Source organism: Melospiza georgiana, chromosome 16 (assembly GCF_028018845.1).
Source record: "Melospiza georgiana isolate bMelGeo1 chromosome 16, bMelGeo1.pri, whole genome shotgun sequence".
Taxonomy (NCBI): domain Eukaryota; kingdom Metazoa; phylum Chordata; class Aves; order Passeriformes; family Passerellidae; genus Melospiza; species Melospiza georgiana.
In genome coordinates, this window is record NC_080445.1 from 16879971 (window position 1) to 16907351 (window position 27381).

Consider the following 27381-nt stretch of genomic DNA (forward strand, 5'->3'; position numbering starts at 1 on the left):
ACCTAGGCTGATTTATCTGCCTAGGGTTAGGGTTAGGGTTCAGCCTAGGGATGGGATTTTTTAAAACAGGAAGCCCTGAGTTCCAGGGGCACTGCAGGAGCCAAAGGCATCCCAAGGGGAAAGCAAATGTGCCACAACTTGGCTGTGTCCAGAGCTTTTTCCTTGGGACCATCCCGAAACGAAGGCTGATTTAGAAGCCTCCAGTTAGGGCTAAAGTTGTGGTTTTTTAAACCAGGAAGCCCTGTGCTCCAAGCACACTGCAGCTGTGAAAGGCATCCCAAGGGGAGCGCAAAAGTGCCACAACATGGCTGTCTCCACAGCTTTTTCCTTGGGATAATTCCTAAACCCAAGCAGATTTAAATGACCAGTGTTAGGGTTAGGGTTAGGGTTACGCCTAGGTGTAGAGCTTTTTCAACCAGCAAGCTCTGAGCTCCAGGCACATGGCAGCTGCGAAAGGCATCCCAAGGGGAGCACAAAAGTGCCAGAAAATGGCTGCCTCCACACGTTTTCGTTGGCACCATTGCTAAGCCTAGGCTGAATTACCTGCCTCCAGTCTCAGCTAGGGACATGGTTTTTTAAACCAGGAAGCCCTGAGCTCCAGGCACACGGCAGCTGTGAAAGGCATCCCAAGGGGAGTACAAAAGTGCAACAACATGGCAGCTTTCACAGCTTTTTCCTTGGCACCATCCCTATACCTAGGCTGATTTATCTGCCTAGGGTTAGGGTTAGCGTTCAGCCTAGGACTAGGATTTTTTAACCAGGAAGCCCTGAGTTCCAGGCTTACTGCAGCTGCCAAAGGCATCCCAAAGGGAGCGCAGAAGTACCACAACATGGCAGCTTTCACAGCTTTTTCCTTAGGAAGAACCCTCATACCCGGCCGATTTACCTTCCTAGGGTTACTGTTAGGCTTAGGCCTAGGACTTTGAAAACCAGGAAGCCCTGTGCTCCAGGCACACTGCAGCTGTTCAAGGCATCCCAAGGGGAGCGCAAAAATGACACAACTTGGCTGCCTCCGCTGCTATTTCCATGAGACCATCCCCAACCATAGGCTGATTTTCCTTCCTAGCGTTGAGGTTTGAGTTACGCCTAGGGTTAGTGTTCTTTTAACCAGAAAGCCCTGAGTTCCAAGAACACAGCAGCTGCCAAGGACTACCCAAGAAGAGCGCAAAAGTACCACAACATGCCTGCCTCCACAGCTTTTTCCTTGGGGACATCCCTAATTCCTGGCTGATTTGCCTTTCTCGTCTTAGGGTTGGCGTTAGGCCTAGGGCTAGGATTTTTAAAATCAGGAAGCCCAGACCTCCAGGCACACTGGAGCTGTGAAAGGCATCCAAAAGGGAGTGCAAAAGTGCCACAACATGGCTGCTTTCACGGCTTTTTCCTTGGCAAGAAGCCTAACACCAGGCTGATTTACCTTCCCAGGGTTAGTGTTAGGCTTAGGCCTAGGGCTAGGATTTTTAAAACTAGGAAGCCCTGTGCTCCAGGCACACTGCAGCTGTTCAAGGCATCCCAAGAGGGCTGGAAAAGTGACACAACTTGGCTGCCTCTGCTGCTCTTCTCATGAGTCCATCCCGAACCATAGGCTGATTTTCCTTCCTAGCGTTGAGGTTTGAGTTACGCCTAGGGTTAGGGTTTTTTTAACCAGAAAGCCCTGAGTTCCAAGAACACAGCAGCTGCGAAGGACTACCCAAGAGGAGCGCAAAAGTGCCACAACATGGCTGCCTCCAGCGCTTTTTCCTTGGGACCATCATGGACCCTAGGCTGATTTACTTGCCTCCAGTTGCAGCTATGGTCACGCCAAGGGATAGGGTTTTTAAATCAGTAAACCCTGAGCTCCAGACCCAGTGCAGCTGCGAAAGGCTTCCCAAGGGCAGCCAAAAATTGCCTCAACATGCTCCCTCCAGCGCATTTTTCCTTGGGAACATCCCTATACCTAGGCTGATTTATCTGCCTAGGGTTAGGGTTAGGGTTCAGCCTAGGGATGGGATTTTTTAAAACAGGAAGCCCTGAGTTCCAGGGACACTGCAGGAGCCAAAGGCATCCCAAGGGGAAAGCAAATGTGCCACAACTTGGCTGTGTCCAGAGCTTTTTCCTTGGGACCATCCCGAAACGAAGGCTGATTTAGAAGCCTCCAGTTAAGGCTAAAGTTGTGGTTTTTAAACCAGGAAGCCCTGTGCTCCAAGCACACTGCAGCTGTGAAAGGCATCCCAAGGGGAGCGCAAAAGTGCCACAACATGGCTGTCTCCACAGCTTTTTCCTTGGGATAATTCCTAAACCCAAGCAGATTTAAATGACCAGTGTTAGGGTTAGGGTTAGGGTTACGCCTAGGTGTAGAGCTTTTTCAACCAGCAAGCTCTGAGCTCCAGGCACATGGCAGCTGCGAAAGGCATCCCAAGGGGAGCACAAAAGTGCCAGAAAATGGCTGCCTCCACACGTTTTCGTTGGCACCATTGCTAAGCCTAGGCTGAATTACCTGCCTCCAGTCTCAGCTAGGGACATGGTTTTTTAAACCAGGAAGCCCTGAGCTCCAGGCACACGGCAGCTGTGAAAGGCATCCCAAGGGGAGTACAAAAGTGCAACAACATGGCAGCTTTCACAGCTTTTTCCTTGGCACCATCCCTATACCTAGGCTGATTTATCTGCCTAGGGTTAGGGTTAGCGTTCAGCCTAGGACTAGGATTTTTTAACCAGGAAGCCCTGAGTTCCAGGCTTACTGCAGCTGCCAAAGGCATCCCAAAGGGAGCGCAGAAGTACCACAACATGGCAGCTTTCACAGCTTTTTCCTTAGGAAGAACCCTCATACCCGGCCGATTTACCTTCCTAGGGTTACTGTTAGGCTTAGGCCTAGGACTTTGAAAACCAGGAAGCCCTGTGCTCCAGGCACACTGCAGCTGTTCAAGGCATCCCAAGGGGAGCGCAAAAATGACACAACTTGGCTGCCTCCGCTGCTATTTCCATGAGACCATCCCCAACCATAGGCTGATTTTCCTTCCTAGCGTTGAGGTTTGAGTTACGCCTAGGGTTAGTGTTCTTTTAACCAGAAAGCCCTGAGTTCCAAGAACACAGCAGCTGCCAAGGACTACCCAAGAAGAGCGCAAAAGTACCACAACATGCCTGCCTCCACAGCTTTTTCCTTGGGGACATCCCTAATTCCTGGCTGATTTGCCTTTCTCGTCTTAGGGTTGGCGTTAGGCCTAGGGCTAGGATTTTTAAAATCAGGAAGCCCAGACCTCCAGGCACACTGGAGCTGTGAAAGGCATCCAAAAGGGAGTGCAAAAGTGCCACAACATGGCTGCTTTCACGGCTTTTTCCTTGGCAAGAAGCCTAACACCAGGCTGATTTACCTTCCCAGGGTTAGTGTTAGGCTTAGGCCTAGGGCTAGGATTTTTAAAACTAGGAAGCCCTGTGCTCCAGGCACACTGCAGCTGTTCAAGGCATCCCAAGAGGGCTGGAAAAGTGACACAACTTGGCTGCCTCTGCTGCTCTTCTCATGAGTGCATCCCGAACCATAGGCTGATTTTCCTTCCTAGCGTTGAGGTTTGAGTTACGCCTAGGGTTAGGGTTTTTTTAACCAGAAAGCCCTGAGTTCCAAGAACACAGCAGCTGCGAAGGACTACCCAAGAGGAGCGCAAAAGTGCCACAACATGGCTGCCTCCAGCGCTTTTTCCTTGGGACCATCATGGACCCTAGGCTGATTTACTTGCCTCCAGTTGCAGCTATGGTCACACCAAGGGATAGGGTTTTTAAATCAGTAAACCCTGAGCTCCAGACCCAGTGCAGCTGCGAAAGGCTTCCCAAGGGCAGCCAAAAATTGCCTCAACATGCTCCCTCCAGCGCATTTTTCCTTGGGAACATCCCTATACCTAGGCTGATTTATCTGCCTAGGGTTAGGGTTAGGGTTCAGCCTAGGGATGGGATTTTTTAAAACAGGAAGCCCTGAGTTCCAGGGACACTGCAGGAGCCAAAGGCATCCCAAGGGGAAAGCAAATGTGCCACAACTTGGCTGTGTCCAGAGCTTTTTCCTTGGGACCATCCCGAAACGAAGGCTGATTTAGAAGCCTCCAGTTAAGGCTAAAGTTGTGGTTTTTAAACCAGGAAGCCCTGTGCTCCAAGCACACTGCAGCTGTGAAAGGCATCCCAAGGGGAGCGCAAAAGTGCCACAACATGGCTGTCTCCACAGCTTTTTCCTTGGGATAATTCCTAAACCCAAGCAGATTTAAATGACCAGTGTTAGGGTTAGGGTTAGGGTTACGCCTAGGTGTAGAGCTTTTTCAACCAGCAAGCTCTGAGCTCCAGGCACATGGCAGCTGCGAAAGGCATCCCAAGGGGAGCACAAAAGTGCCAGAAAATGGCTGCCTCCACACGTTTTCGTTGGCACCATTGCTAAGCCTAGGCTGAATTACCTGCCTCCAGTCTCAGCTAGGGACATGGTTTTTGAAACCAGGAAGCCCTGAGCTCCAGGCACACGGCAGCTGTGAAAGGCATCCCAAGGGGAGTACAAAAGTGCAACAACATGGCAGCTTTCACAGCTTTTTCCTTGGCACCATCCCTATACCTAGGCTGATTTATCTGCCTAGGGTTAGGGTTAGCGTTCAGCCTAGGGCTAGGATTTTTTAACCAGGAAGCCCTGAGTTCCAGGCTTACTGCAGCTGCCAAAGGCATCCCAAAGGGAGCGCAGAAGTACCACAACATGGCAGCTTTCACAGCTTTTTCCTTAGGAAGAACCCTCATACCCGGCCGATTTACCTTCCTAGGGTTACTGTTAGGCTTAGGCCTAGGACTTTGAAAACCAGGAAGCCCTGTGCTCCAGGCACACTGCAGCTGTTCAAGGCATCCCAAGGGGAGCGCAAAAATGACACAACTTGGCTGCCTCCACTGCTATTTCCATGAGACCATCCCCAACCATAGGCTGATTTTCCTTCCTAGCGTTGAGGTTTGAGTTAGGCCTAGGGTTAGTGTTCTTTTAACCAGAAAGCCCTGAGTTCCAAGAACACAGCAGCTGCCAAGGACTACCCAAGAAGAGCGCAAAAGTACCACAACATGCCTGCCTCCACAGCTTTTTCCTTGGGGACATCCCTAATTCCTGGCTGATTTGCCTTTCTCGTCTTAGGGTTGGCGTTAGGCCTAGGGCTAGGATTTTTAAAATCAGGAAGCCCAGACCTCCAGGCACACTGGAGCTGTGAAAGGCATCCAAAAGGGAGTGCAAAAGTGCCACAACATGGCTGCTTTCACGGCTTTTTCCTTGGCAAGAAGCCTAACACCAGGCTGATTTACCTTCCCAGGGTTAGTGTTAGGCTTAGGCCTAGGGCTAGGATTTTTAAAACTAGGAAGCCCTGTGCTCCAGGCACACTGCAGCTGTTCAAGGCATCCCAAGAGGGCTGGAAAAGTGACACAACTTGGCTGCCTCTGCTGCTCTTCTCATGAGTGCATCCCGAACCATAGGCTGATTTTCCTTCCTAGCGTTGAGGTTTGAGTTACGCCTAGGGTTAGGGTTTTTTTAACCAGAAAGCCCTGAGTTCCAAGAACACAGCAGCTGAGAAGGACTACCCAAGAGGAGCGCAAAAGTGCCACAACATGGCTGCCTCCAGCGCTTTTTCCTTGGGACCATCATGGACCCTAGGCTGATTTACTTGCCTCCAGTTGCAGCTATGGTCACGCCAAGAGATAGGGTTTTTAAATCAGTAAACCCTGAGCTCCAGACCCAGTGCAGCTGCGAAAGGCTTCCCAAGGGCAGCCAAAAATTGCCTCAACATGCTCCCTCCAGCGCTTTTTTCCTTGGGAACATCCCTATACCTAGGCTGATTTATCTGCCTAGGGTTAGAGTTAGGGTTCAGCCTAGGGATGGGATTTTTTAAAACAGGAAGCCCTGAGTTCCAGGGGCACTGCAGGAGCCAAAGGCATCCCAAGGGGAAAGCAAATGTGCCACAACTTGGCTGTGTCCAGAGCTTTTTCCTTGGGACCATCCCGAAACGAAGGCTGATTTAGAAGCCTCCAGTTAGGGCTAAAGTTGTGGTTTTTTAAACCAGGAAGCCCTGTGCTCCAAGCACACTGCAGCTGTGAAAGGCATCCCAAGGGGAGCGCAAAAGTGCCACAACATGGCTGTCTCCACAGCTTTTTCCTTGGGATAATTCCTAAACCCAAGCAGATTTAAATGACCAGTGTTAGGGTTAGGGTTAGGGTTACGCCTAGGTGTAGAGCTTTTTCAACCAGCAAGCTCTGAGCTCCAGGCACATGGCAGCTGCGAAAGGCATCCCAAGGGGAGCACAAAAGTGCCAGAAAATGGCTGCCTCCACACGTTTTCGTTGGCACCATTGCTAAGCCTAGGCTGAATTACCTGCCTCCAGTCTCAGCTAGGGACATGGTTTTTGAAACCAGGAAGCCCTGAGCTCCAGGCACACGGCAGCTGTGAAAGGCATCCCAAGGGGAGTACAAAAGTGCAACAACATGGCAGCTTTCACAGCTTTTTCCTTGGCACCATCCCTATACCTAGGCTGATTTATCTGCCTAGGGTTAGGGTTAGCGTTCAGCCTAGGGCTAGGATTTTTTAACCAGGAAGCCCTGAGTTCCAGGCTTACTGCAGCTGCCAAAGGCATCCCAAAGGGAGCGCAGAAGTACCACAACATGGCAGCTTTCACAGCTTTTTCCTTAGGAAGAACCCTCATACCCGGCCGATTTACCTTCCTAGGGTTACTGTTAGGCTTAGGCCTAGGACTTTGAAAACCAGGAAGCCCTGTGCTCCAGGCACACTGCAGCTGTTCAAGGCATCCCAAGGGGAGCGCAAAAATGACACAACTTGGCTGCCTCCGCTGCTATTTCCATGAGACCATCCCCAACCATAGGCTGATTTTCCTTCCTAGCGTTGAGGTTTGAGTTACGCCTAGGGTTAGTGTTCTTTTAACCAGAAAGCCCTGAGTTCCAAGAACACAGCAGCTGCCAAGGACTACCCAAGAAGAGCGCAAAAGTACCACAACATGCCTGCCTCCACAGCTTTTTCCTTGGGGACATCCCTAATTCCTGGCTGATTTGCCTTTCTCGTCTTAGGGTTGGCGTTAGGCCTAGGGCTAGGATTTTTAAAATCAGGAAGCCCAGACCTCCAGGCACACTGGAGCTGTGAAAGGCATCCAAAAGGGAGTGCAAAAGTGCCACAACATGGCTGCTTTCACGGCTTTTTCCTTGGCAAGAAGCCTAACACCAGGCTGATTTACCTTCCCAGGGTTAGTGTTAGGCTTAGGCCTAGGGCTAGGATTTTTAAAACTAGGAAGCCCTGTGCTCCAGGCACACTGCAGCTGTTCAAGGCATCCCAAGAGGGCTGGAAAAGTGACACAACTTGGCTGCCTCTGCTGCTCTTCTCATGAGTGCATCCCGAACCATAGGCTGATTTTCCTTCCTAGCGTTGAGGTTTGAGTTACGCCTAGGGTTAGGGTTTTTTTAACCAGAAAGCCCTGAGTTCCAAGAACACAGCAGCTGAGAAGGACTACCCAAGAGGAGCGCAAAAGTGCCACAACATGGCTGCCTCCAGCGCTTTTTCCTTGGGACCATCATGGACCCTAGGCTGATTTACTTGCCTCCAGTTGCAGCTATGGTCACGCCAAGGGATAGGGTTTTTAAATCAGTAAACCCTGAGCTCCAGACCCAGTGCAGCTGCGAAAGGCTTCCCAAGGGCAGCCAAAAATTGCCTCAACATGCTCCCTCCAGCGCTTTTTTCCTTGGGAACATCCCTATACCTAGGCTGATTTATCTGCCTAGGGTTAGGGTTAGGGTTCAGCCTAGGGATGGGATTTTTTAAAACAGGAAGCCCTGAGTTCCAGGGACACTGCAGGAGCCAAAGGCATCCCAAGGGGAAAGCAAATGTGCCACAACTTGGCTGTGTCCAGAGCTTTTTCCTTGGGACCATCCCGAAACGAAGGCTGATTTAGAAGCCTCCAGTTAAGGCTAAAGTTGTGGTTTTTAAACCAGGAAGCCCTGTGCTCCAAGCACACTGCAGCTGTGAAAGGCATCCCAAGGGGAGCGCAAAAGTGCCACAACATGGCTGTCTCCACAGCTTTTTCCTTGGGATAATTCCTAAACCCAAGCAGATTTAAATGACCAGTGTTAGGGTTAGGGTTAGGGTTACGCCTAGGTGTAGAGCTTTTTCAACCAGCAAGCTCTGAGCTCCAGGCACATGGCAGCTGCGAAAGGCATCCCAAGGGGAGCACAAAAGTGCCAGAAAATGGCTGCCTCCACACGTTTTCGTTGGCACCATTGCTAAGCCTAGGCTGAATTACCTGCCTCCAGTCTCAGCTAGGGACATGGTTTTTTAAACCAGGAAGCCCTGAGCTCCAGGCACACGGCAGCTGTGAAAGGCATCCCAAGGGGAGTACAAAAGTGCAACAACATGGCAGCTTTCACAGCTTTTTCCTTGGCACCATCCCTATACCTAGGCTGATTTATCTGCCTAGGGTTAGGGTTAGCGTTCAGCCTAGGACTAGGATTTTTTAACCAGGAAGCCCTGAGTTCCAGGCTTACTGCAGCTGCCAAAGGCATCCCAAAGGGAGCGCAGAAGTACCACAACATGGCAGCTTTCACAGCTTTTTCCTTAGGAAGAACCCTCATACCCGGCCGATTTACCTTCCTAGGGTTACTGTTAGGCTTAGGCCTAGGACTTTGAAAACCAGGAAGCCCTGTGCTCCAGGCACACTGCAGCTGTTCAAGGCATCCCAAGGGGAGCGCAAAAATGACACAACTTGGCTGCCTCCGCTGCTATTTCCATGAGACCATCCCCAACCATAGGCTGATTTTCCTTCCTAGCGTTGAGGTTTGAGTTACGCCTAGGGTTAGTGTTCTTTTAACCAGAAAGCCCTGAGTTCCAAGAACACAGCAGCTGCCAAGGACTACCCAAGAAGAGCGCAAAAGTACCACAACATGCCTGCCTCCACAGCTTTTTCCTTGGGGACATCCCTAATTCCTGGCTGATTTGCCTTTCTCGTCTTAGGGTTGGCGTTAGGCCTAGGGCTAGGATTTTTAAAATCAGGAAGCCCAGACCTCCAGGCACACTGGAGCTGTGAAAGGCATCCAAAAGGGAGTGCAAAAGTGCCACAACATGGCTGCTTTCACGGCTTTTTCCTTGGCAAGAAGCCTAACACCAGGCTGATTTACCTTCCCAGGGTTAGTGTTAGGCTTAGGCCTAGGGCTAGGATTTTTAAAACTAGGAAGCCCTGTGCTCCAGGCACACTGCAGCTGTTCAAGGCATCCCAAGAGGGCTGGAAAAGTGACACAACTTGGCTGCCTCTGCTGCTCTTCTCATGAGTGCATCCCGAACCATAGGCTGATTTTCCTTCCTAGCGTTGAGGTTTGAGTTACGCCTAGGGTTAGGGTTTTTTTAACCAGAAAGCCCTGAGTTCCAAGAACACAGCAGCTGAGAAGGACTACCCAAGAGGAGCGCAAAAGTGCCACAACATGGCTGCCTCCAGCGCTTTTTCCTTGGGACCATCATGGACCCTAGGCTGATTTACTTGCCTCCAGTTGCAGCTATGGTCACGCCAAGAGATAGGGTTTTTAAATCAGTAAACCCTGAGCTCCAGACCCAGTGCAGCTGCGAAAGGCTTCCCAAGGGCAGCCAAAAATTGCCTCAACATGCTCCCTCCAGCGCTTTTTTCCTTGGGAACATCCCTATACCTAGGCTGATTTATCTGCCTAGGGTTAGAGTTAGGGTTCAGCCTAGGGATGGGATTTTTTAAAACAGGAAGCCCTGAGTTCCAGGGGCACTGCAGGAGCCAAAGGCATCCCAAGGGGAAAGCAAATGTGCCACAACTTGGCTGTGTCCAGAGCTTTTTCCTTGGGACCATCCCGAAACGAAGGCTGATTTAGAAGCCTCCAGTTAGGGCTAAAGTTGTGGTTTTTTAAACCAGGAAGCCCTGTGCTCCAAGCACACTGCAGCTGTGAAAGGCATCCCAAGGGGAGCGCAAAAGTGCCACAACATGGCTGTCTCCACAGCTTTTTCCTTGGGATAATTCCTAAACCCAAGCAGATTTAAATGACCAGTGTTAGGGTTAGGGTTAGGGTTACGCCTAGGTGTAGAGCTTTTTCAACCAGCAAGCTCTGAGCTCCAGGCACATGGCAGCTGCGAAAGGCATCCCAAGGGGAGCACAAAAGTGCCAGAAAATGGCTGCCTCCACACGTTTTCGTTGGCACCATTGCTAAGCCTAGGCTGAATTACCTGCCTCCAGTCTCAGCTAGGGACATGGTTTTTGAAACCAGGAAGCCCTGAGCTCCAGGCACACGGCAGCTGTGAAAGGCATCCCAAGGGGAGTACAAAAGTGCAACAACATGGCAGCTTTCACAGCTTTTTCCTTGGCACCATCCCTATACCTAGGCTGATTTATCTGCCTAGGGTTAGGGTTAGCGTTCAGCCTAGGGCTAGGATTTTTTAACCAGGAAGCCCTGAGTTCCAGGCTTACTGCAGCTGCCAAAGGCATCCCAAAGGGAGCGCAGAAGTACCACAACATGGCAGCTTTCACAGCTTTTTCCTTAGGAAGAACCCTCATACCCGGCCGATTTACCTTCCTAGGGTTACTGTTAGGCTTAGGCCTAGGACTTTGAAAACCAGGAAGCCCTGTGCTCCAGGCACACTGCAGCTGTTCAAGGCATCCCAAGGGGAGCGCAAAAATGACACAACTTGGCTGCCTCCGCTGCTATTTCCATGAGACCATCCCCAACCATAGGCTGATTTTCCTTCCTAGCGTTGAGGTTTGAGTTACGCCTAGGGTTAGTGTTCTTTTAACCAGAAAGCCCTGAGTTCCAAGAACACAGCAGCTGCCAAGGACTACCCAAGAAGAGCGCAAAAGTACCACAACATGCCTGCCTCCACAGCTTTTTCCTTGGGGACATCCCTAATTCCTGGCTGATTTGCCTTTCTCGTCTTAGGGTTGGCGTTAGGCCTAGGGCTAGGATTTTTAAAATCAGGAAGCCCAGACCTCCAGGCACACTGGAGCTGTGAAAGGCATCCAAAAGGGAGTGCAAAAGTGCCACAACATGGCTGCTTTCACGGCTTTTTCCTTGGCAAGAAGCCTAACACCAGGCTGATTTACCTTCCCAGGGTTAGTGTTAGGCTTAGGCCTAGGGCTAGGATTTTTAAAACTAGGAAGCCCTGTGCTCCAGGCACACTGCAGCTGTTCAAGGCATCCCAAGAGGGCTGGAAAAGTGACACAACTTGGCTGCCTCTGCTGCTCTTCTCATGAGTGCATCCCGAACCATAGGCTGATTTTCCTTCCTAGCGTTGAGGTTTGAGTTACGCCTAGGGTTAGGGTTTTTTTAACCAGAAAGCCCTGAGTTCCAAGAACACAGCAGCTGAGAAGGACTACCCAAGAGGAGCGCAAAAGTGCCACAACATGGCTGCCTCCAGCGCTTTTTCCTTGGGACCATCATGGACCCTAGGCTGATTTACTTGCCTCCAGTTGCAGCTATGGTCACGCCAAGGGATAGGGTTTTTAAATCAGTAAACCCTGAGCTCCAGACCCAGTGCAGCTGCGAAAGGCTTCCCAAGGGCAGCCAAAAATTGCCTCAACATGCTCCCTCCAGCGCTTTTTTCCTTGGGAACATCCCTATACCTAGGCTGATTTATCTGCCTAGGGTTAGGGTTAGGGTTCAGCCTAGGGATGGGATTTTTTAAAACAGGAAGCCCTGAGTTCCAGGGGCACTGCAGGAGCCAAAGGCATCCCAAGGGGAAAGCAAATGTGCCACAACTTGGCTGTGTCCAGAGCTTTTTCCTTGGGACCATCCCGAAACAAAGGCTGATTTAGAAGCCTCCAGTTAGGGCTAAAGTTGTGGTTTTTTAAACCAGGAAGCCCTGTGCTCCAAGCACACTGCAGCTGTGAAAGGCATCCCAAGGGGAGCGCAAAAGTGCCACAACATGGCTGTCTCCACGGCTTTTTCCTTGGGATAATTCCTAAACCCAAGCAGATTTAAATGACCAGTGTTAGGGTTAGGGTTAGGGTTACGCCTAGGTGTAGAGCTTTTTCAACCAGCAAGCTCTGAGCTCCAGGCACATGGCAGCTGCGAAAGGCATCCCAAGGGGAGCACAAAAGTGCCAGAAAATGGCTGTCTCCACTCGTTTTCATTGGCACCATTGCTAAGCCTAGGCTGAATTACCTGCCTCCAGTCTCAGCTAGGGACATGGTTTTTTAAACCAGGAAGCCCTGAGCTCCAGGCACACGGCAGCTGTGAAAGGCATCCCAAGGGGAGTACAAAAGTGCAACAACATGGCAGCTTTCACAGCTTTTTCCTTGGCACCATCCCTATACCTAGGCTGATTTATCTGCCTAGGGTTAGGGTTAGCGTTCAGCCTAGGGCTAGGATTTTTTAACCAGGAAGCCCTGAGTTCCAGGCTTACTGCAGCTGCCAAAGGCATCCCAAAGGGAGCGCAGAAGTACCACAACATGGCAGCTTTCACAGCTTTTTCCTTAGGAAGAACCCTCATACCCGGCTGATTTACCTTCCTAGGGTTACTGTAAGGCTTAGGCCTAGGACTTTGAAAACCAGGAAGCCCTGTGCTCCAGGCACACTGCAGCTGTTCAAGGCATCCCAAGGGGAGCGCAAAAATGACACAACTTGGCTGCCTCCACTGCTATTTCCATGAGACCATCCCCAACCATAGGCTGATTTTCCTTCCTAGCGTTGAGGTTTGAGTTACGCCTAGGGTTAGTGTTCTTTTAACCAGAAAGCCCTGAGTTCCAAGAACACAGCAGCTGCCAAGGACTACCCAAGAAGAGCGCAAAAGTACCACAACATGCCTGCCTCCACAGCTTTTTCCTTGGGGACATCCCTAATTCCTGGCTGATTTGCCTTTCTCGTCTTAGGGTTGGCGTTAGGCCTAGGGCTAGGATTTTTAAAATCAGGAAGCCCAGACCTCCAGGCACACTGGAGCTGTGAAAGGCATCCAAAAGGGAGTGCAAAAGTGCCACAACATGGCTGCTTTCACGGCTTTTTCCTTGGCAAGAAGCCTAACACCAGGCTGATTTACCTTCCCAGGGTTAGTGTTAGGCTTAGGCCTAGGGCTAGGATTTTTAAAACTAGGAAGCCCTGTGCTCCAGGCACACTGCAGCTGTTCAAGGCATCCCAAGAGGGCTGGAAAAGTGACACAACTTGGCTGCCTCTGCTGCTCTTCTCATGAGTGCATCCCGAACCATAGGCTGATTTTCCTTCCTAGCGTTGAGGTTTGAGTTACGCCTAGGGTTAGGGTTTTTTTAACCAGAAAGCCCTGAGTTCCAAGAACACAGCAGCTGAGAAGGACTACCCAAGAGGAGCGCAAAAGTGCCACAACATGGCTGCCTCCAGCGCTTTTTCCTTGGGACCATCATGGACCCTAGGCTGATTTACTTGCCTCCAGTTGCAGCTATGGTCACGCCAAGGGATAGGGTTTTTAAATCAGTAAACCCTGAGCTCCAGACCCAGTGCAGCTGCGAAAGGCTTCCCAAGGGCAGCCAAAAATTGCCTCAACATGCTCCCTCCAGCGCTTTTTTCCTTGGGAACATCCCTATACCTAGGCTGATTTATCTGCCTAGGGTTAGGGTTAGGGTTCAGCCTAGGGATGGGATTTTTTAAAACAGGAAGCCCTGAGTTCCAGGGACACTGCAGGAGCCAAAGGCATCCCAAGGGGAAAGCAAATGTGCCACAACTTGGCTGTGTCCAGAGCTTTTTCCTTGGGACCATCCCGAAACGAAGGCTGATTTAGAAGCCTCCAGTTAAGGCTAAAGTTGTGGTTTTTAAACCAGGAAGCCCTGTGCTCCAAGCACACTGCAGCTGTGAAAGGCATCCCAAGGGGAGCGCAAAAGTGCCACAACATGGCTGTCTCCACAGCTTTTTCCTTGGGATAATTCCTAAACCCAAGCAGATTTAAATGACCAGTGTTAGGGTTAGGGTTAGGGTTACGCCTAGGTGTAGAGCTTTTTCAACCAGCAAGCTCTGAGCTCCAGGCACATGGCAGCTGCGAAAGGCATCCCAAGGGGAGCACAAAAGTGCCAGAAAATGGCTGCCTCCACACGTTTTCGTTGGCACCATTGCTAAGCCTAGGCTGAATTACCTGCCTCCAGTCTCAGCTAGGGACATGGTTTTTTAAACCAGGAAGCCCTGAGCTCCAGGCACACGGCAGCTGTGAAAGGCATCCCAAGGGGAGTACAAAAGTGCAACAACATGGCAGCTTTCACAGCTTTTTCCTTGGCACCATCCCTATACCTAGGCTGATTTATCTGCCTAGGGTTAGGGTTAGCGTTCAGCCTAGGGCTAGGATTTTTTAACCAGGAAGCCCTGAGTTCCAGGCTTACTGCAGCTGCCAAAGGCATCCCAAAGGGAGCGCAGAAGTACCACAACATGGCAGCTTTCACAGCTTTTTCCTTAGGAAGAACCCTCATACCCGGCTGATTTACCTTCCTAGGGTTACTGTAAGGCTTAGGCCTAGGACTTTGAAAACCAGGAAGCCCTGTGCTCCAGGCACACTGCAGCTGTTCAAGGCATCCCAAGGGGAGCGCAAAAATGACACAACTTGGCTGCCTCCACTGCTATTTCCATGAGACCATCCCCAACCATAGGCTGATTTTCCTTCCTAGCGTTGAGGTTTGAGTTACGCCTAGGGTTAGTGTTCTTTTAACCAGAAAGCCCTGAGTTCCAAGAACACAGCAGCTGCCAAGGACTACCCAAGAAGAGCGCAAAAGTACCACAACATGCCTGCCTCCACAGCTTTTTCCTTGGGGACATCCCTAATTCCTGGCTGATTTGCCTTTCTCGTCTTAGGGTTGGCGTTAGGCCTAGGGCTAGGATTTTTAAAATCAGGAAGCCCAGACCTCCAGGCACACTGGAGCTGTGAAAGGCATCCAAAAGGGAGTGCAAAAGTGCCACAACATGGCTGCTTTCACGGCTTTTTCCTTGGCAAGAAGCCTAACACCAGGCTGATTTACCTTCCCAGGGTTAGTGTTAGGCTTAGGCCTAGGGCTAGGATTTTTAAAACTAGGAAGCCCTGTGCTCCAGGCACACTGCAGCTGTTCAAGGCATCCCAAGAGGGCTGGAAAAGTGACACAACTTGGCTGCCTCTGCTGCTCTTCTCATGAGTGCATCCCGAACCATAGGCTGATTTTCCTTCCTAGCGTTGAGGTTTGAGTTACGCCTAGGGTTAGGGTTTTTTTAACCAGAAAGCCCTGAGTTCCAAGAACACAGCAGCTGAGAAGGACTACCCAAGAGGAGCGCAAAAGTGCCACAACATGGCTGCCTCCAGCGCTTTTTCCTTGGGACCATCATGGACCCTAGGCTGATTTACTTGCCTCCAGTTGCAGCTATGGTCACGCCAAGGGATAGGGTTTTTAAATCAGTAAACCCTGAGCTCCAGACCCAGTGCAGCTGCGAAAGGCTTCCCAAGGGCAGCCAAAAATTGCCTCAACATGCTCCCTCCAGCGCTTTTTTCCTTGGGAACATCCCTATACCTAGGCTGATTTATCTGCCTAGGGTTAGGGTTAGGGTTCAGCCTAGGGATGGGATTTTTTAAAACAGGAAGCCCTGAGTTCCAGGGACACTGCAGGAGCCAAAGGCATCCCAAGGGGAAAGCAAATGTGCCACAACTTGGCTGTGTCCAGAGCTTTTTCCTTGGGACCATCCCGAAACGAAGGCTGATTTAGAAGCCTCCAGTTAAGGCTAAAGTTGTGGTTTTTAAACCAGGAAGCCCTGTGCTCCAAGCACACTGCAGCTGTGAAAGGCATCCCAAGGGGAGCGCAAAAGTGCCACAACATGGCTGTCTCCACAGCTTTTTCCTTGGGATAATTCCTAAACCCAAGCAGATTTAAATGACCAGTGTTAGGGTTAGGGTTAGGGTTACGCCTAGGTGTAGAGCTTTTTCAACCAGCAAGCTCTGAGCTCCAGGCACATGGCAGCTGCGAAAGGCATCCCAAGGGGAGCACAAAAGTGCCAGAAAATGGCTGCCTCCACACGTTTTCGTTGGCACCATTGCTAAGCCTAGGCTGAATTACCTGCCTCCAGTCTCAGCTAGGGACATGGTTTTTTAAACCAGGAAGCCCTGAGCTCCAGGCACACGGCAGCTGTGAAAGGCATCCCAAGGGGAGTACAAAAGTGCAACAACATGGCAGCTTTCACAGCTTTTTCCTTGGCACCATCCCTATACCTAGGCTGATTTATCTGCCTAGGGTTAGGGTTAGCGTTCAGCCTAGGACTAGGATTTTTTAACCAGGAAGCCCTGAGTTCCAGGCTTACTGCAGCTGCCAAAGGCATCCCAAAGGGAGCGCAGAAGTACCACAACATGGCAGCTTTCACAGCTTTTTCCTTAGGAAGAACCCTCATACCCGGCCGATTTACCTTCCTAGGGTTACTGTTAGGCTTAGGCCTAGGACTTTGAAAACCAGGAAGCCCTGTGCTCCAGGCACACTGCAGCTGTTCAAGGCATCCCAAGGGGAGCGCAAAAATGACACAACTTGGCTGCCTCCGCTGCTATTTCCATGAGACCATCCCCAACCATAGGCTGATTTTCCTTCCTAGCGTTGAGGTTTGAGTTACGCCTAGGGTTAGTGTTCTTTTAACCAGAAAGCCCTGAGTTCCAAGAACACAGCAGCTGCCAAGGACTACCCAAGAAGAGCGCAAAAGTACCACAACATGCCTGCCTCCACAGCTTTTTCCTTGGGGACATCCCTAATTCCTGGCTGATTTGCCTTTCTCGTCTTAGGGTTGGCGTTAGGCCTAGGGCTAGGATTTTTAAAATCAGGAAGCCCAGACCTCCAGGCACACTGGAGCTGTGAAAGGCATCCAAAAGGGAGTGCAAAAGTGCCACAACATGGCTGCTTTCACGGCTTTTTCCTTGGCAAGAAGCCTAACACCAGGCTGATTTACCTTCCCAGGGTTAGTGTTAGGCTTAGGCCTAGGGCTAGGATTTTTAAAACTAGGAAGCCCTGTGCTCCAGGCACACTGCAGCTGTTCAAGGCATCCCAAGAGGGCTGGAAAAGTGACACAACTTGGCTGCCTCTGCTGCTCTTCTCATGAGTGCATCCCGAACCATAGGCTGATTTTCCTTCCTAGCGTTGAGGTTTGAGTTACGCCTAGGGTTAGGGTTTTTTTAACCAGAAAGCCCTGAGTTCCAAGAACACAGCAGCTGAGAAGGACTACCCAAGAGGAGCGCAAAAGTGCCACAACATGGCTGCCTCCAGCGCTTTTTCCTTGGGACCATCATGGACCCTAGGCTGATTTACTTGCCTCCAGTTGCAGCTATGGTCACGCCAAGAGATAGGGTTTTTAAATCAGTAAACCCTGAGCTCCAGACCCAGTGCAGCTGCGAAAGGCTTCCCAAGGGCAGCCAAAAATTGCCTCAACATGCTCCCTCCAGCGCTTTTTTCCTTGGGAACATCCCTATACCTAGGCTGATTTATCTGCCTAGGGTTAGAGTTAGGGTTCAGCCTAGGGATGGGATTTTTTAAAACAGGAAGCCCTGAGTTCCAGGGGCACTGCAGGAGCCAAAGGCATCCCAAGGGGAAAGCAAATGTGCCACAACTTGGCTGTGTCCAGAGCTTTTTCCTTGGGACCATCCCGAAACGAAGGCTGATTTAGAAGCCTCCAGTTAGGGCTAAAGTTGTGGTTTTTTAAACCAGGAAGCCCTGTGCTCCAAGCACACTGCAGCTGTGAAAGGCATCCCAAGGGGAGCGCAAAAGTGCCACAACATGGCTGTCTCCACAGCTTTTTCCTTGGGATAATTCCTAAACCCAAGCAGATTTAAATGACCAGTGTTAGGGTTAGGGTTAGGGTTACGCCTAGGTGTAGAGCTTTTTCAACCAGCAAGCTCTGAGCTCCAGGCACATGGCAGCTGCGAAAGGCATCCCAAGGGGAGCACAAAAGTGCCAGAAAATGGCTGCCTCCACACGTTTTCGTTGGCACCATTGCTAAGCCTAGGCTGAATTACCTGCCTCCAGTCTCAGCTAGGGACATGGTTTTTGAAACCAGGAAGCCCTGAGCTCCAGGCACACGGCAGCTGTGAAAGGCATCCCAAGGGGAGTACAAAAGTGCAACAACATGGCAGCTTTCACAGCTTTTTCCTTGGCACCATCCCTATACCTAGGCTGATTTATCTGCCTAGGGTTAGGGTTAGCGTTCAGCCTAGGGCTAGGATTTTTTAACCAGGAAGCCCTGAGTTCCAGGCTTACTGCAGCTGCCAAAGGCATCCCAAAGGGAGCGCAGAAGTACCACAACATGGCAGCTTTCACAGCTTTTTCCTTAGGAAGAACCCTCATACCCGGCCGATTTACCTTCCTAGGGTTACTGTTAGGCTTAGGCCTAGGACTTTGAAAACCAGGAAGCCCTGTGCTCCAGGCACACTGCAGCTGTTCAAGGCATCCCAAGGGGAGCGCAAAAATGACACAACTTGGCTGCCTCCGCTGCTATTTCCATGAGACCATCCCCAACCATAGGCTGATTTTCCTTCCTAGCGTTGAGGTTTGAGTTACGCCTAGGGTTAGTGTTCTTTTAACCAGAAAGCCCTGAGTTCCAAGAACACAGCAGCTGCCAAGGACTACCCAAGAAGAGCGCAAAAGTACCACAACATGCCTGCCTCCACAGCTTTTTCCTTGGGGACATCCCTAATTCCTGGCTGATTTGCCTTTCTCGTCTTAGGGTTGGCGTTAGGCCTAGGGCTAGGATTTTTAAAATCAGGAAGCCCAGACCTCCAGGCACACTGGAGCTGTGAAAGGCATCCAAAAGGGAGTGCAAAAGTGCCACAACATGGCTGCTTTCACGGCTTTTTCCTTGGCAAGAAGCCTAACACCAGGCTGATTTACCTTCCCAGGGTTAGTGTTAGGCTTAGGCCTAGGGCTAGGATTTTTAAAACTAGGAAGCCCTGTGCTCCAGGCACACTGCAGCTGTTCAAGGCATCCCAAGAGGGCTGGAAAAGTGACACAACTTGGCTGCCTCTGCTGCTCTTCTCATGAGTGCATCCCGAACCATAGGCTGATTTTCCTTCCTAGCGTTGAGGTTTGAGTTACGCCTAGGGTTAGGGTTTTTTTAACCAGAAAGCCCTGAGTTCCAAGAACACAGCAGCTGAGAAGGACTACCCAAGAGGAGCGCAAAAGTGCCACAACATGGCTGCCTCCAGCGCTTTTTCCTTGGGACCATCATGGACCCTAGGCTGATTTACTTGCCTCCAGTTGCAGCTATGGTCACGCCAAGGGATAGGGTTTTTAAATCAGTAAACCCTGAGCTCCAGACCCAGTGCAGCTGCGAAAGGCTTCCCAAGGGCAGCCAAAAATTGCCTCAACATGCTCCCTCCAGCGCTTTTTTCCTTGGGAACATCCCTATACCTAGGCTGATTTATCTGCCTAGGGTTAGGGTTAGGGTTCAGCCTAGGGATGGGATTTTTTAAAACAGGAAGCCCTGAGTTCCAGGGGCACTGCAGGAGCCAAAGGCATCCCAAGGGGAAAGCAAATGTGCCACAACTTGGCTGTGTCCAGAGCTTTTTCCTTGGGACCATCCCGAAACAAAGGCTGATTTAGAAGCCTCCAGTTAGGGCTAAAGTTGTGGTTTTTTAAACCAGGAAGCCCTGTGCTCCAAGCACACTGCAGCTGTGAAAGGCATCCCAAGGGGAGCGCAAAAGTGCCACAACATGGCTGTCTCCACGGCTTTTTCCTTGGGATAATTCCTAAACCCAAGCAGATTTAAATGACCAGTGTTAGGGTTAGGGTTAGGGTTACGCCTAGGTGTAGAGCTTTTTCAACCAGCAAGCTCTGAGCTCCAGGCACATGGCAGCTGCGAAAGGCATCCCAAGGGGAGCACAAAAGTGCCAGAAAATGGCTGTCTCCACTCGTTTTCATTGGCACCATTGCTAAGCCTAGGCTGAATTACCTGCCTCCAGTCTCAGCTAGGGACATGGTTTTTTAAACCAGGAAGCCCTGAGCTCCAGGCACACGGCAGCTGTGAAAGGCATCCCAAGGGGAGTACAAAAGTGCAACAACATGGCAGCTTTCACAGCTTTTTCCTTGGCACCATCCCTATACCTAGGCTGATTTATCTGCCTAGGGTTAGGGTTAGCGTTCAGCCTAGGGCTAGGATTTTTTAACCAGGAAGCCCTGAGTTCCAGGCTTACTGCAGCTGCCAAAGGCATCCCAAAGGGAGCGCAGAAGTACCACAACATGGCAGCTTTCACAGCTTTTTCCTTAGGAAGAACCCTCATACCCGGCTGATTTACCTTCCTAGGGTTACTGTAAGGCTTAGGCCTAGGACTTTGAAAACCAGGAAGCCCTGTGCTCCAGGCACACTGCAGCTGTTCAAGGCATCCCAAGGGGAGCGCAAAAATGACACAACTTGGCTGCCTCCACTGCTATTTCCATGAGACCATCCCCAACCATAGGCTGATTTTCCTTCCTAGCGTTGAGGTTTGAGTTACGCCTAGGGTTAGTGTTCTTTTAACCAGAAAGCCCTGAGTTCCAAGAACACAGCAGCTGCCAAGGACTACCCAAGAAGAGCGCAAAAGTACCACAACATGCCTGCCTCCACAGCTTTTTCCTTGGGGACATCCCTAATTCCTGGCTGATTTGCCTTTCTCGTCTTAGGGTTGGCGTTAGGCCTAGGGCTAGGATTTTTAAAATCAGGAAGCCCAGACCTCCAGGCACACTGGAGCTGTGAAAGGCATCCAAAAGGGAGTGCAAAAGTGCCACAACATGGCTGCTTTCACGGCTTTTTCCTTGGCAAGAAGCCTAACACCAGGCTGATTTACCTTCCCAGGGTTAGTGTTAGGCTTAGGCCTAGGGCTAGGATTTTTAAAACTAGGAAGCCCTGTGCTCCAGGCACACTGCAGCTGTTCAAGGCATCCCAAGAGGGCTGGAAAAGTGACACAACTTGGCTGCCTCTGCTGCTCTTCTCATGAGTGCATCCCGAACCATAGGCTGATTTTCCTTCCTAGCGTTGAGGTTTGAGTTACGCCTAGGGTTAGGGTTTTTTTAACCAGAAAGCCCTGAGTTCCAAGAACACAGCAGCTGAGAAGGACTACCCAAGAGGAGCGCAAAAGTGCCACAACATGGCTGCCTCCAGCGCTTTTTCCTTGGGACCATCATGGACCCTAGGCTGATTTACTTGCCTCCAGTTGCAGCTATGGTCACGCCAAGGGATAGGGTTTTTAAATCAGTAAACCCTGAGCTCCAGACCCAGTGCAGCTGCAAAAGGCTTCCCAAGGGCAGCCAAAAATTGCCTCAACATGCTCCCTCCAGCGCTTTTTTCCTTGGGAACATCCCTATACCTAGGCTGATTTATCTGCCTAGGGTTAGGGTTAGGGTTCAGCCTAGGGATGGGATTTTTTAAAACAGGAAGCCCTGAGTTCCAGGGGCACTGCAGGAGCCAAAGGCATCCCAAGGGGAAAGCAAATGTGCCACAACTTGGCTGTGTCCAGAGCTTTTTCCTTGGGACCATCCCGAAACGAAGGCTGATTTAGAAGCCTCCAGTTAGGGCTAAAGTTGTGGTTTTAAAACCAGGAAGCCCTGTGCTCCAAGCACACTGCAGCTGTGAAAGGCATCCCAAGGGGAGCGCAAAAGTGCCACAACATGGCTGTCTCCACAGCTTTTTCCTTGGGATAATTCCTAAACCCAAGCAGATTTAAATGACCAGTGTTAGGGTTAGGGTTAGGGTTACGCCTAGGTGTAGAGCTTTTTCAACCAGCAAGCTCTGAGCTCCAGGCACATGGCAGCTGCGAAAGGCATCCCAAGGGGAGCACAAAAGTGCCAGAAAATGGCTGTCTCCACTCGTTTTCATTGGCACCATTGCTAAGCCTAGGCTGAATTACCTGCCTCCAGTCTCAGCTAGGGACATGGTTTTTTAAACCAGGAAGCCCTGAGCTCCAGGCACACGGCAGCTGTGAAAGGCATCCCAAGGGGAGTACAAAAGTGCAACAACATGGCAGCTTTCACAGCTTTTTCCTTGGCACCATCCCTATACCTAGGCTGATTTATCTGCCTAGGGTTAGGGTTAGTGTTCAGCCTAGGGCTAGGATTTTTTAACCAGGAAGCCCTGAGTTCCAGGCTTACTGCAGCTGCCAAAGGCATCCCAAAGGGAGCGCAGAAGTACCACAACATGGCAGCTTTCACAGCTTTTTCCTTAGGAAGAACCCTCATACCCGGCTGATTTACCTTCCTAGGGTTACTGTTAGGCTTAGGCTTAGGACTTTGAAAACCAGGAAGCCCTGTGCTCCAGGCACACTGCAGCTGTTCAAGGCATCCCAAGGGGAGCGCAAAAATGACACAACTTGGCTGCCTCCACTGCTATTTCCATGAGACCATCCCCAACCATAGGCTGATTTTCCTTCCTAGCGTTGAGGTTTGAGTTAGGCCTAGGGTTAGTGTTCTTTTAACCAGAAAGCCCTGAGTTCCAAGAACACAGCAGCTGCCAAGGACTACCCAAGAAGAGCGCAAAAGTACCACAACATGCCTGCCTCCACAGCTTTTTCCTTGGGGACATCCCTAAATCCTGGCTGATTTGCCTTTCTCGTCTTAGGGTTGGCGTTAGGCCTAGGGCTAGGATTTTTAAAATCAGGAAGCCCAGACCTCCAGGCACACTGGAGCTGTGAAAGGCATCCAAAAGGGAGTGCAAAAGTGCCACAACATGGCTGCTTTCACGGCTTTTTCCTTGGCAAGAAGCCTAACACCAGGCTGATTTACCTTCCCAGGGTTAGTGTTAGGCTTAGGCCTAGGGCTAGGATTTTTAAAACTAGGAAGCCCTGTGCTCCAGGCACACTGCAGCTGTTCAAGGCATCCCAAGAGGGCTGGAAAAGTGACACAACTTGGCTGCCTCTGCTGCTCTTCTCTTGAGTGCATCCCGAACCATAGGCTGATTTTCCTTCCTAGCGTTGAGGTTTGAGTTACGCCTAGGGTTAGGGTTTTTTTAACCAGAAAGCCCTGAGTTCCAAGAACACAGCAGCTGCGAAGGACTACCCAAGAGGAGCGCAAAAGTGCCACAACATGGCTGCCTCCAGCGCTTTTTCCTTGGGACCATCATGGACCCTAGGCTGATTTACTTGCCTCCAGTTGCAGCTATGGTCACGCCAAGGGATAGGGTTTTTAAATCAGTAAACCCTGAGCTCCAGACCCAGTGCAGCTGCGAAAGGCTTCCCAAGGGCAGCCAAAAATTGCCTCAACATGCTCCCTCCAGCGCTTTTTACCTTGGGAACATCCCTATACCTAGGCTGATTTATCTGCCTAGGGTTAGGGTTAGGGTTCAGCCTAGGGATGGGATTTTTTAAAACAGGAAGCCCTGAGTTCCAGGGGCACTGCAGGAGCCAAAGGCATCCCAAGGGGAAAGCAAATGTGCCACAACTTGGCTGTGTCCAGAGCTTTTTCCTTGGGACCATCCCGAAACGAAGGCTGATTTAGAAGCCTCCAGTTAGGGCTAAAGTTGTGGTTTTAAAACCAGGAAGCCCTGTGCTCCAAGCACACTGCAGCTGTGAAAGGCATCCCAAGGGGAGCGCAAAAGTGCCACAACATGGCTGTCTCCACAGCTTTTTCCTTGGGATAATTCCTAAACCCAAGCAGATTTAAATGACCAGTGTTAGGGTTAGGGTTAGGGTTACGCCTAGGTGTAGAGCTTTTTCAACCAGCAAGCTCTGAGCTCCAGGCACATGGCAGCTGCGAAAGGCATCCCAAGGGGAGCACAAAAGTGCCAGAAAATGGCTGTCTCCACTCGTTTTCATTGGCACCATTGCTAAGCCTAGGCTGAATTACCTGCCTCCAGTCTCAGCTAGGGACATGGTTTTTTAAACCAGGAAGCCCTGAGCTCCAGGCACACGGCAGCTGTGAAAGGCATCCCAAGGGGAGTACAAAAGTGCAACAACATGGCAGCTTTCACAGCTTTTTCCTTGGCACCATCCCTATACCTAGGCTGATTTATCTGCCTAGGGTTAGGGTTAGCGTTCAGCCTAGGGCTAGGATTTTTTAACCAGGAAGCCCTGAGTTCCAGGCTTACTGCAGCTGCCAAAGGCATCCCAAAGGGAGCGCAGAAGTACCACAACATGGCAGCTTTCACAGCTTTTTCCTTAGGAAGAACCCTCATACCTGGCTGATTTACCTTCCTAGGGTTACTGTTAGGCTTAGGCTTAGGACTTTGAAAACCAGGAAGCCCTGTGCTCCAGGCACACTGCAGCTGTTCAAGGCATCCCAAGGGGAGCGCAAAAATGACACAACTTGGCTGCCTCCGCTGCTATTTCCATGAGACCATCCCCAACCATAGGCTGATTTTCCTTCCTAGTGTTGAGGTTTGAGTTAGGCCTAGGGTTAGTGTTCTTTTAACCAGAAAGCCCTGAGTTCCAAGAACACAGCAGCTGCCAAGGACTACCCAAGAAGAGTGCAAAAGTACCACAACATGCCTGCCTCCACAGCTTTTTCCTTGGGGACATCCCTAATTCCTGGCTGATTTGCCTTTCTCGTCTTAGGGTTGGCGTTAGGCCTAGGGCTAGGATTTTTAAAATCAGGAAGCCCAGACCTCCAGGCACACTGGAGCTGTGAAAGGCATCCAAAAGGGAGTGCAAAAGTGCCACAACATGGCTGCTTTCACGGCTTTTTCCTTGGCAAGAAGCCTAACACCAGGCTGATTTACCTTCCCAGGGTTAGTGTTAGGCTTAGGCCTAGGGCTAGGATTTTTAAAACTAGGAAGCCCTGTGCTCCAGGCACACTGCAGCTGTTCAAGGCATCCCAAGAGGGCTGGAAAAGTGACACAACTTGGCTGCCTCTGCTGCTCTTCTCATGAGTGCATCCCGAACCATAGGCTGATTTTCCTTCCTAGCGTTGAGGTTTGAGTTACGCCTAGGGTTAGGGTTTTTTTAACCAGAAAGCCCTGAGTTCCAAGAACACAGCAGCTGCGAAGGACTACCCAAGAGGAGCGCAAAAGTGCCACAACATGGCTGCCTCCAGCGCTTTTTCCTTGGGACCATCATGGACCCTAGGCTGATTTACTTGCCTCCAGTTGCAGCTATGGTCACGCCAAGGGATAGGGTTTTTAAATCAGTAAACCCTGAGCTCCAGACCCAGTGCAGCTGCGAAAGGCTTCCCAAGGGCAGCCAAAAATTGCCTCAACATGCTCCCTCCAGCGCTTTTTTCCTTGGGAACATCCCTATACCTAGGCTGATTTATCTGCCTAGGGTTAGGGTTAGGGTTCAGCCTAGGGATGGGATTTTTTAAAACAGGAAGCCCTGAGTTCCAGGGGCACTGCAGGAGCCAAAGGCATCCCAAGGGGAAAGCAAATGTGCCACAACTTGGCTGTGTCCAGAGCTTTTTCCTTGGGACCATCCCGAAACGAAGGCTGATTTAGAAGCCTCCAGTTAGGGCTAAAGTTGTGGTTTTTTAAACCAGGAAGCCCTGTGCTCCAAGCACACTGCAGCTGTGAAAGGCATCCCAAGGGGAGCGCAAAAGTGCCATAACATGGCTGTCTCCACAGCTTTTTCCTTGGGATAATTCCTAAACCCAAGCAGATTTAAATGACCAGTGTTAGGGTTAGGGTTAGGGTTACGCCTAGGTGTAGAGCTTTTTCAACCAGCAAGCTCTGAGCTCCAGGCACATGGCAGCTGCGAAAGGCATCCCAAGGGGAGCACAAAAGTGCCAGAAAATGGCTGCCTCCACACGTTTTCGTTGGCACCATTGCTAAGCCTAGGCTGAATTACCTGCCTCCAGTCTCAGCTAGGGACATGGTTTTTTAAACCAGGAAGCCCTGAGCTCCAGGCACACGGCAGCTGTGAAAGGCATCCCAAGGGGAGTACAAAAGTGCAACAACATGGCAGCTTTCACAGCTTTTTCCTTGGCACCATCCCTATACCTAGGCTGATTTATCTGCCTAGGGTTAGGGTTAGCGTTCAGCCTAGGGCTAGGATTTTTTAACCAGGAAGCCCTGAGTTCCAGGCTTACTGCAGCTGCCAAAGGCATCCCAAAGGGAGCGCAGAAGTACCACAACATGGCAGCTTTCACAGCTTTTTCCTTAGGAAGAACCCTCATACCCGGCCGTTTTACCTTCCTAGGGTTACTGTTAGGCTTAGGCCTAGGACTTTGAAAACCAGGAAGCCCTGTGCTCCAGGCACACTGCAGCTGTTCAAGGCATCCCAAGGGGAGCGCAAAAATGACACAACTTGGCTGCCTCTGCTGCTCTTCTCATGAGTGCATCCCGAACCATAGGCTGATTTTCCTTCCTAGCGTTGAGGTTTGAGTTAGGCCTAGGGTTAGTGTTCTTTTAACCAGAAAGCCCTGAGTTCCAAGAACACAGCAGCTGCCAAGGACTACCCAAGAAGAGCGCAAAAGTACCACAACATGCCTGCCTCCACAGCTTTTTCCTTGGGGACATCCCTAATTCCTGGCTGATTTGCCTTTCTCGTCTTAGGGTTGGCGTTAGGCCTAGGGCTAGGATTTTTAAAATCAGGAAGCCCAGACCTCCAGGCACACTGGAGCTGTGAAAGGCATCCAAAAGGGAGTGCAAAAGTGCCACAACATGGCTGCTTTCACGGCTTTTTCCTTGGCAAGAAGCCTAACACCAGGCTGATTTACCTTCCCAGGGTTAGTGTTAGGCTTAGGCCTAGGGCTAGGATTTTTAAAACTAGGAAGCCCTGTGCTCCAGGCACACTGCAGCTGTTCAAGGCATCCCAAGAGGGCTGGAAAAGTGACACAACTTGGCTGCCTCTGCTGCTCTTCTCATGAGTGCATCCCGAACCATAGGCTGATTTTCCTTCCTAGCGTTGAGGTTTGAGTTACGCCTAGGGTTAGGGTTTTTTTAACCAGAAAGCCCTGAGTTCCAAGAACACAGCAGCTGAGAAGGACTACCCAAGAGGAGCGCAAAAGTGCCACAACATGGCTGCCTCCAGCGCTTTTTCCTTGGGACCATCATGGACCCTAGGCTGATTTACTTGCCTCCAGTTGCAGCTATGGTCACGCCAAGGGATAGGGTTTTTAAATCAGTAAACCCTGAGCTCCAGACCCAGTGCAGCTGCGAAAGGCTTCCCAAGGGCAGCCAAAAATTGCCTCAACATGCTCCCTCCAGCGCTTTTTTCCTTGGGAACATCCCTATACCTAGGCTGATTTATCTGCCTAGGGTTAGGGTTAGGGTTCAGCCTAGGGATGGGATTTTTTAAAACAGGAAGCCCTGAGTTCCAGGGGCACTGCAGGAGCCAAAGGCATCCCAAGGGGAAAGCAAATGTGCCACAACTTGGCTGTGTCCAGAGCTTTTTCCTTGGGACCATCCCGAAACGAAGGCTGATTTAGAAGCCTCCAGTTAGGGCTAAAGTTGTGGTTTTAAAACCAGGAAGCCCTGTGCTCCAAGCACACTGCAGCTGTGAAAGGCATCCCAAGGGGAGCGCAAAAGTGCCACAACATGGCTGTCTCCACAGCTTTTTCCTTGGGATAATTCCTAAACCCAAGCAGA